Genomic DNA, 10,804 nt, shown 5'->3' on the forward strand with positions numbered 1-10,804 from the left:
AACTCTAAATCTAGGCGTTGGTTCCCAGGACCTGCACTAACTTTTGAAGTTCGCATTCACAGTCATCGGGTAACAATGAAAAAAATTGTCAGAGTAAGCTACCTCTGTGACTGTACATGCAGGTAAGCAAACAGTCACTGAGGCATAGCTTGAGGAATTTCTCCAGCGTCCAACTCCAACTCGGCATGTTCTCTGTGAGGTCACAGCATTCCAAAGATATTTGTGATACAGATTTGGAATGCGGTGACATCAAATAGCGCATGCTCAGTACTAGGGTAGCTTTTTCTGACGGGCAGCTTATTCTGACATTATAATAATAATAATTTAATATAATTGAACCTGGTGGGGTACCCAGAAGACTTTTGACATGGTTTTCAAATGAGGAAAGCATATTATGGAGCTTTATTTAATTTGTTTTGACCCAGCCAGCACATGCTGTGAACCTGTCCGCTTTTCATTGCAAATTGTGGGACGCATTTGTTGCCCATATTTAGCATTTCACAAGCCTCCTGCTCTAGTGCAACCAATTACGTGAGAGCATTGCTTGTCAATCACCCCGATCGAATTAGTCTAGGGTGATTTTCATCTGCCATTTCTAAGTTAGCGGAGATGGTTTAGAAACTCGTAGTTTAAACCACTGCTTCATAAATATCAGTTGCATGCTCAAATGAGTGTGCCTAGTAGCGAACCTACTCAACAGAGGGCCCTGGTGCAAAATTATTTTGCCCCCCCCCCCAAGATAACTCAGTAGTAACCAATAAAAATAATATACATGCTGCTCTGTATAATGAATTTGAGGACAGATAGATAGATAGATAGATAGATATAGATAGATAAATCTGCAACCTGCAGTAATAAAAGGCTCCCCTGCATTAGGATTGTACACATTCTGCACATGCCTATGCAAAGACTAGCTGATTTGCCCCCCCCCCCCCAGCCCTTGGGCCCTGGTGCCACTGTATCTGCTGCACCAGTGTTAGTTCCGCACCTGAACAAGCTTGCAACCAATCGGGGCATTCACCTCATAATAAATAAAGCCCACAATCTTGAATACCCCAATGCACTTTTCTATAAAAACATATGGTTTAAATACATAGGGCCCCATTTATGAAGCAGCTGCTACAGATTTGATCAGGATGGCTGACAAGCCCTGCTGCTAAGATCTCTCATGGTTTAGTGAACCTATTCAGTAGAATAGCCTCAGAATGTATTTATTTTTTATACATGAATCTAGTTTACTGAAATGGTTTGTTAAATAATGACAAGTGACCTAAGTCTGCTGAAGGAGAAAAGCCAGCACATTCCTCAGCTAACCCCCCCCCCCCCCACTTCTTGAGAAGAAATGAGTTACTTTTTTTTATTAATAATATTACTGTTAATTTCCAGATTGTGCATCTGTTGACCTGGATACACCTGTTCATGCTATCACTTTTCAGAAGAGTGAATGAAGTGGTTTCTTGGGGTGAGAATTTCATGGTGAAGGAGAGGGCAGGAGAGGGGTGAGTTAGACCTCTTTCTCAGTGTAAATAGGGTCTTTCAAAATGAATTATAATTTAAAAGATTTTATTAAATGATGTAAATATGTTTCCCTTTTTAACAAAGCTATATAAAATTACTATACGATTTGAACACAGCTTTACTCCCTAGTTATGAAATGTACTTATGCTTCTTTATAATCTTAATATTTAATAAGGGACACTGTAGTACAAAAAAAAAAGATATGCTCTATTTCATTTCAGCAAGAAATTGTTGTACTACTTGCTATGTAACTGTGTTTTACAACTTCAAAGGGGTTAAAACCATAGGTAAATTCCTGCTTGGGAGCTCAAAGCACTGCTTCCAAGATAAACATAGTCAGTGATCATATTAATATATGGTGGCTCAGTGGTATCAAGAATGGCTCAAGTGGGTGATCATACCCACTTACATATTACTGCTCCCGCTCGCACGCTGACGCTGCTCAACCTTTGCTTTTTGTGTGCGTCGTTTACGATTACAGATTACAAGTTGAAAGTAAAAAGTTTTCACTTGCACGCTAACCTGACGCGGGGAAAGAGCAGAAGTTAGAATATTGCAACTGTGTTAACATACACTCCCATAGACTTCAATGCGGAGGGAAAAGTTGAAAAAACCTAATACCTATACGCATGCGCTAACCCGAATCGCCATAAGCCCCCTTCTCTAATAACCCCTAATCATAGCCCATCATAGCCCATCACAAAGTCCCCACTACACTATTAACCCCTAAACTGCCACAACCCCCATTAAAAAGTCACTTGCAAAACTATTAACTCCTAAACCGCCACAACACCAACCGCAAAGTAACCCACTACACTATTAACCCCTAAACCACCACAACCCTATCGCAAAATAACCCTCTCCACTATTAACACTCGGCTAGATTACGAGTTTTGCATTATGGCTCATAACGCTGCTTTTTCACTACCACTGCTACTACGAGTCTTGTAGGTATAGCTGTACCGCACACTTTTTTGGCCGTAACGCAACGTAACTACCACACCTTTCAAAAAGTTCTTTTTCAATGGGACTTTCATAGCGCCGGTATTACGAGTTTTGCCTGTCCGGCCAAAAAGTGAGCGGTACAGCCTATACCGTCAAGATTCGTACCGCCATCTAAAGTCAGTAGTTATGGGTTTTACGCTACAAAGCTGTAGCATAAAACTCATAACTAGAGTGTTACAAAGTACATTAACACCCAATAACTACCTGTTAACCCCTAAACCAAGGCCCTCCCACATCGCAAACACTATAATAAAATTATTAACCCCTAATCTGACACTCCGGACATCGCCGCCACTATAATAAACATATTAACCCCTAAACTGCCGCACTCCCGCATCGCAAACACTAGTTAAATATTATTAAACCCTAATCTGCTGCCCCCAACGTTGCAGCCACCTACCTACACTTATTAACCACTAATCTGCCGCCCCCAACATCGCTGCCACAACTATACTAAAGTTATTAACCCCTAAACCTCTGGACTTCCACATCACTAACACTAAATACATATATTAACTCCTAAACCTAACCCTAAGGCTAACCCTAACCTTAACACCCCTAACTTTAATATAATTAAAATAAATCTAAATAAAAATTACTATCATTACCTAAATAATTCCTATTTAAAACTAAATACTTACCTATAAAAGAAACCCTAAGCTAGCTACAATATAACTAATAGTTACATTGTAGCTAGCTTAGGGTTTATTTTTATTTTACAGGCAAGTTTGTATTTATTTTAACTGGGTAGAATAGTTACTAAATAGTTATTAACTATTTACTAACTACCTAGTAAAATAAAATAAAAATGTACCTGTGACATAAAACCTAACCTGTCTTAAAAGTTAAACCTAACATTACACTAAAATTAAATAAATTACATGAATTAAATACAATTAACTAAATTACAAAACAAAATAAACACTAAATTACACAAAATAAAAAAGAAATTATCAAATATTTAAATTAATTACACCTAAACCTATCAAAATAAAAAATCCCCCCCAAAATAAAAAAAATTCCTAGCCTACACTAAACTGCCAATAGCCCTTAAAAGGGCCTTTTGCGGGGCATTGCCCGAAATAAATCAGCTCTTTTACCTGTAAAAAAAATACAAACAACCCCCAACAGTAAAACCCACCACCCACACAACCAAACCCCCCAAATAAAATCCTATCTAAATAAACCTAAGCTCCCCATTGCCCTGAAAAGGGCATTTGGATGGGCATTGCCTTTAAAAGGGCATTTAGCTCTTTTACATTGCCCAAAGTCTCTAATCTAAAAATAAAACCCACCCAATAAACCCTTAATAAAACTCTTGATAAAGGTCTCTTTGTGACCGAAACGCGTCGACTGGTAAGCATAATTTCATTTTCTATTGATCTAAAAACAATCTACACCATTATATCTTTATTTTACAGAACTATCATCCAGGGATTATAACAAAATATATGCCAAGAAGATAGCATTTTGGGTTGGAAAACGGCTAGCAAGTACTGACACTGCTATTCAGTATAAAACACTTGGAAAATCACAATAACTATTGCTGTTAGGATTCACAACACTTTAAGGATTATTGTTTTTTCTTAAAGAGACACACTACTTATTACAATTTATTGTTGGAATATTTTTTCTATTAAGTTTTCACTATTGGACTATTTTTAACGGTTGGACTTTTATTTACATTTATATAAGTCACTATTTGAACACACCAGAATGTTTTTCTAAATTTTTTGTTTTTCATTTTTCACAATCTTTGTTCTTTATTCACGTTTTTTGAAGATCAACCTATTTTTTTGACCATTAATAATTTTTGCACACTAATTTTTGCACACGCCTTTTTTGATACACATTTTTGACATTGGCATATTGTTGTCACAATATTTTTCACTTGACAATGCGTATGTGTTAAACACACAGTTAAAGGTCTTTCTCAGAGCCTTACACATTAGTTAATATTGGCAATATTTAGGAGCATTGCATAAAATCGAGAACATTATTGGTTAGATAATATTATATAACTGACTAATATATTTCACCTATTATGTGTATGTGGTAAACACAAAGTTGAATTTTTGTTGTGAGCCCTATACTTAATTTGGAATTTTTTAGGAATATTTTTTAAGAGCAATGTTTGCACAATTGTAAATGCCATATCTGCTATATAACTATTTGTTTTAACTATTCATTTAGCTATTATTGCTGTATAAATTTGTGTATGTGTATGTGGTAAACACAAAGTTGAATTTCTGTTGTGAGCCTTATACTAAATTTGGAATTTTTTAGGAATATTTTTAAGAGCAATGTTTGCACAATTTTAAATGTTATATCTGTTACATAACTATTTGTTTTAACTACTCATTTAGCTATTATTGTTGTATAAATTTGATTGTTTATACATGGATCCATGTTTTTAACATATTTGTGTACTCAATAAATTGTTTATTGTAATCGTTTGACAATATTGCATTTGGTCCAGACCCAGCCTTCGTATAGTTGGCGCTTTGGTATACCTTATTAGTTTCATCTTTCCATTTTGACAACTAGGTGTCAAATTATCAAAGCCAGAGGTCTTATTTAGTAGGCGCTAGGTGTACTTCACTATCAGTACACTGAAGGTTCCCTTTAAGGGACGTCATCCAAGATGGCATCCCTTGAATTCCAATTGGCTGATAGAATTCTATAAGCCAATCTGGATTAAAGGGTAAAAAATCCTATTGGCTGATGCAATCAGCCAATAGGATTGAGCTTTAATCCTATTGGCTGATCCAATCAGCCAAAAGGATTGATCTTGCATTCAATTGGCTGATTGGAACAGGTGGATGAGGATGGATGTCCTGTCTTCAAAAACTGTAAGTGGGGTTAGTGTTAGGTTTTATTAAGGGTTTATTGGGTGGGTTTTATTTTTAGATTAGGGACTTTGGGCAATGTAAAAGAGCCAAATGCCTTTTTAAGGGCAATGCCCATCCAAATTCCCTTTTCAGGGCAATGGGGAGCATAGGTTAATTTAGATAGGATTTTATTTGTGGGCTTTGGTTGTGTGGGTGGTGGGTTTTACTGTTGGGGAGTTGTTTGTATTTTTTTTACAGGTAAAAGAGCTGATTTCTTTGGGGCAATGCCCCACAAAAGGCCCTTTTAAGGGCTATTGGCAGTTTAGTGTAGGCTTTTTTTTGGGGGGGGGGGGGCTTTTTTATTTTGATAGGGCTATTAGATTAGGTGTAATTAGTTTAAATATGTTATAATTTATTTTTTATTTTGTGTAATTTAGTGTTTATTTTTTTGATAATTTAGTTAATTGTATTTAATTAATGTAATTTATTTAATTTTAGTGTAATGTTAGGTTTTTAACTGTAAGACAGGTTAGGTTTTATTTCACAGGTAAATTTGTATTTATTTTTACTAGGTAGTTAGTAAATAGTTAATAACTATTTACTAACTAGTCTACCTAGTTAAAATAAATACAAACTTAGCTGTGAAATAAAAATAAAACCTAAGCTAGCTACAATGTAACTATTAGTTATATTGTAGCTAGCTTAGGGTTTCTTTTATAGGTAAGTATTTAGTTTTAAATAGGAATTATTTAGGTAATGATAGTAATTTTTATTTAGATTTATTTTAATTTTATTAAAGTAAGGGGTGTTAGGGTTAGACTTAGGGTTAGGGTTAGGTTTAGGGGTTAATATATTTATTTAGCGTTAGTGATGTGGGAGGCCAGAGGTTTAGGGGTTAATAACTTTAGTATAGTGGTGGCGGCGATGTTGGGGGCTGCGTAACGAAGCTTTACACTCCGTTATTGAAATTGTTAGGCTTTTTTTTAGCCGGCTATCCCCTTTGATGTCTATAGGGAAATCGTGCACGAGCACGTCAAACCAGCTCAAAGCAGCGCTGGTATTTGTGTACGGTATGGAGCTCAATGCAGCCATATCGCCAGGTTTTTGCAAACCTCTAATAGCAGCGCTATTAAAGGTGAGCGGTGACAATAACTTGCAAGTTATTACTGAACCACTCATAATGCAAAACTCGTAATCTGGCTGACTATTAGTAAAAATGCTAAATGCCCTTCTAAGGGCAATGCACAGCCATTTCAGGTTCGCCTCAACCTTTGTTAAATCTACCCCATTGACTTAGATTTGTGGCTTTGACAAAATTATTGAAAACTAGCAATATAGAATGGCATATTTGATCCTTTCTTTGGTATTATACTATAATTGTATTGTAATAGATTAACAGTGGAGCTCAAATTTATCGCACACCCACAAATGGGCCAATTCTCTTGCTTACGGGCAGGTCATAAATAACCAGAGATCAGATCACTGTTTCATTTTATAAATGTCCCCCCAATTGGACCCAAAATACAGTGGTGTGTAGTTTATTTAAAAAATAAAAATTGTAGTATGTGAGTGTGCACGTGTCTGAAACACTATATAGCAGCAGTGTTGCAAGAATGTGATCCATATGCAAGAGTTTTAGATGGCAGAACTGTTTCCTCCCATGTAGTGCTACAGACACCAAGGTATCTTTTCAACAAAGAATACCATGAGAATTAAAGGGACAGTCAAGTCCCCAAAAAACTTTCATGATTCAGATAGAGCATGTAATTTTAAACAACTTTCCAATTTGCTTTTATCACCAATTGCTTTTTTCTTCTGGTATTCTTAGTTGAAAGCTAAACCTAGGAGGTTCATATGCTAATTTCTTAGATCTTAAAGGCCGCCTCTAATCCAAATGCATTTTGATAGTTTTTTACCACTAGAGGGCATTAGTTCACGTGTTTCATATAGATAACATTGAGCTCATGCACGTGAATTTACCATGGAGTCAGCTCTGATTGGCTAAAATGCAAGTTTGTCAAAAGAACTGAAATAAGGGGGCAGTCTGCTGAGGCTTAGATACAAGGTAATTACAGAGGTAAAACGTGTATAATTATAACTGTGTTGGTTATGCAAAACTGGGGAATTAGTAATTAAGGGATTATCTATCTTTGAAAACAACAAAAATTTTGGTGTTGACTGTCCCTTTAAGCAAATAGTAAAGTAAATTGGAAACTTTTCTAAAATTGTATGCTCTGATTCACAAAATATATATTTCTTTTATCCCTTTAAATTTTTCAGCACTGCTGAATAAAGGTTATGTCATTCTGTCTCTTTCACTGTACCTGTGTGTGTCCAAAATGAACTGAATCTGTGCCTGGCAACCCCATGGTTTGTTAGGCAACTAGAGGTTGCTGCCGTATCAGTTGATAGAAGGGATTGGTGTTATTATCCCTAGATGTTAGTTCTGTATATATTGCCTGTAAAAGAAAGTTTAATATCATTAATTTTTTTGTTTTACAAGAACTTATTCTCACTGATTTGATTAGTTATTTCAATATAGATGAGGAAAGGTAAAGTCTGTTTCCCTTGTTTTACTGGTGTGCATCCAACATGAACTGAAGCCATGTCCGGCAACACCACTGTTTTATTGTATTTGTTACTTCATAGAACACTTAAGGCTGTGACACACTGCAAGCGCAGCCGTGCGCATCGTGTAGATGCAGCTGTGCGCGCTCAGTGTGTCCTGCCTTTTCATCTCTGAGCACTCTGCTGCATCAGGTCGGGTAGCTAAGCACTCAGAGATGAAATAATTGAACTTCAGAAGTGATGCGACGCGGTGCGAAGCAGCTGCATCGCCTCGCGCCGCATCGCTTGCAGTGTGTCACAGCCTTAAGGGGCTGATTTATTAAGGCCGTATTCAGCCTTTATGAGCTGTTTCCGCGTGAGCTTTCAGGGTCGGCGGAAACAGGAGTTAAGAAGCAACGGTCTTAAGACCGCTGCTCCTTAATTCTTCCACCACCTCTGAGGCGGCGGACAGCAATCAGCCCGATTGGATATGATCGGGTTGATTGATACCCACTGCTAGCGGCCAATCTGCAGGGGGCGGTATTGCACAAGCATTTCACTAGAAATTTTTGTGCAATGATAAATGCCGACAGCCGACAGCGTATGCGGATTATGTCCGCCCTAACATGATAAATCAGCCCCTATAGTCTTCATGGTACAGCTACCATCATTTTTATCAGATCTCACAACTGTAGCACGTATTGCAGGACTGTAATGCTTTCCATTTTTAAAAATATCTTAATTTCTAAAGTGAAACCAGGAACTTCCCCTACTCCATCTATGATCTTTCCTACTCTGCTCACGATTTCCCCAACCCTGCACACACAACAACTACTGTTGTTGTCCGCAGCCTCCAGGGTGGCGGATTGAAAACCAGGTACGCTGGGCCGGAATAGCCGCAAGCAAAAGGGTTAACTATTTGATAACTTTGAAAAAGTGTCAAATAGTGCCGAATGTGTATTCGGAACATCTGTATTGACGTAAGCACCAATCTGTGTCGGATTGAGACCGGCGGATCGTATGTTACGTCACAGATTTCAAATTTTGATGGTCTGTAGGCTTTGATAACTAGGTCGAATCAAGCTCGCCACAATTACGCTGCGGAATTCCAGCGTATTTCAGGTTGACGGCTTCAGGGCCAGACTGGGACCAAAAAGAGGCCCGGGCATTTTAGGGCAAAAAGGACCCCCTTTGCTCAACATTTCTTATTTAAAGGGACAGTCTAGTCAAAATTAAACTTTCATGATTCTGATAGGGCATGTCACTTTAATTTTTTTTTCCAATTTACATTTATCAGCAAATATGCTTTGTTGAAAACTAAACCTAGATAGGTTCATATGCTAATTTCTAAGGCCTCAAAGGCCACATCTTCTCTGGGTGCATTTTACAGTTTTTAGAGGGTGTTAGTTCACGTGTGCCATATAGATAACATTGTGCTCACGCCTGTGGAGTTACGTATGAGAGGGCACTGATTGACTAAAATGCATGTCTGTTAAAATAACTGAGATAAGGGGACAGTCTGCAAGAGACTTAGATACAAGGTAATCACAGAGGTTAAAAGTATATTAATATAACAGTGTTGGTTATGCAAAACTGGGGAATGGGTAATAAAGGGATTATCTATCTTTTAAAACAATAAAAAATATATTGTAGACTGTCCCTTTAATTGCATACCAAGCATGGCAAGTATAATACTTGTTTAAGTGACAAAAACATTTACTTTTTTTTTTTCATGATTCAGATAGAGCGTGCAATTTTAAACAACTTTCTAATTTACTACTATTATCATTTTTGGTATATTTATTTGAAATAGCAGGAATGTAAGCTTAGAAGCCTTAGCTGGCCCATTAGCTGACCACATACACACTGCGCCACATATGCACCATACTACACCACAAACCACATACACATCTAACCACAGCACATACACATCTAACCACACCACATACACATCTAACCATAGCACATACACATCTAACCACAGCACATACACATCTAACCAAACCACATACACATCTAACCACACCACATACACATCCAACCACACCACATACAAATCTAACCACACCACATACACATCTAACCACAGCACATACACATCTAACCACACCACATACACATCTAACCACACCACATACACATCTAACCACACCACATACACATCCAACCACACCACATACACATCTAACCACAGCACATACACATCTAACCACACCACATACACATCTAACCACACCACATACACATCCAACCACACCACATACAAATCTAACCACACCACATACACATCTAACCACAGCACATACACATCTAACCACACCACATACACATCTAACCACACCACATACACATCTAACCACACCACATACACATCTAACCACACCACATACACATCTAACCACACCACATACACATCTAACCACACCACATACAAATCTAACCACACCACATACACACCTAACCACACCACATACACATCTAACCACACCACATACACATCCAACCACACCACATACAAATCTAGCCACACCGCATACACATCTAACCACACCACATACACATCTAACCACACCACATACACATCTAACCACACCACATACACATCTAACCACACCACATACATATCTAACCACACCAAATACACATCTTACCAAAGATGAAGTTTCCTTTAAATGATGTCATCCAAGATGGCTTCCCTCGAATTCCGATTGGCTGATAGGATTCTATCAGCCAATCGGAATTAAGGTAAGAAAATCTGATTGGCTGATTCAATTAGCCAATCAGATTCAAGTTCAATCCGATTGGCTGATCCAATCAGCCAATCAGATTGAGCTTGCATTCTATTGGCTGATCGGAACAGCCAATAGAATGTGAGCTCAATCTGATTGGCTGATTGAATCAGC

The sequence above is a fragment of the Bombina bombina genome, unplaced genomic scaffold (genome assembly GCF_027579735.1).
Source record: "Bombina bombina isolate aBomBom1 unplaced genomic scaffold, aBomBom1.pri scaffold_501, whole genome shotgun sequence".
Taxonomy (NCBI): domain Eukaryota; kingdom Metazoa; phylum Chordata; class Amphibia; order Anura; family Bombinatoridae; genus Bombina; species Bombina bombina.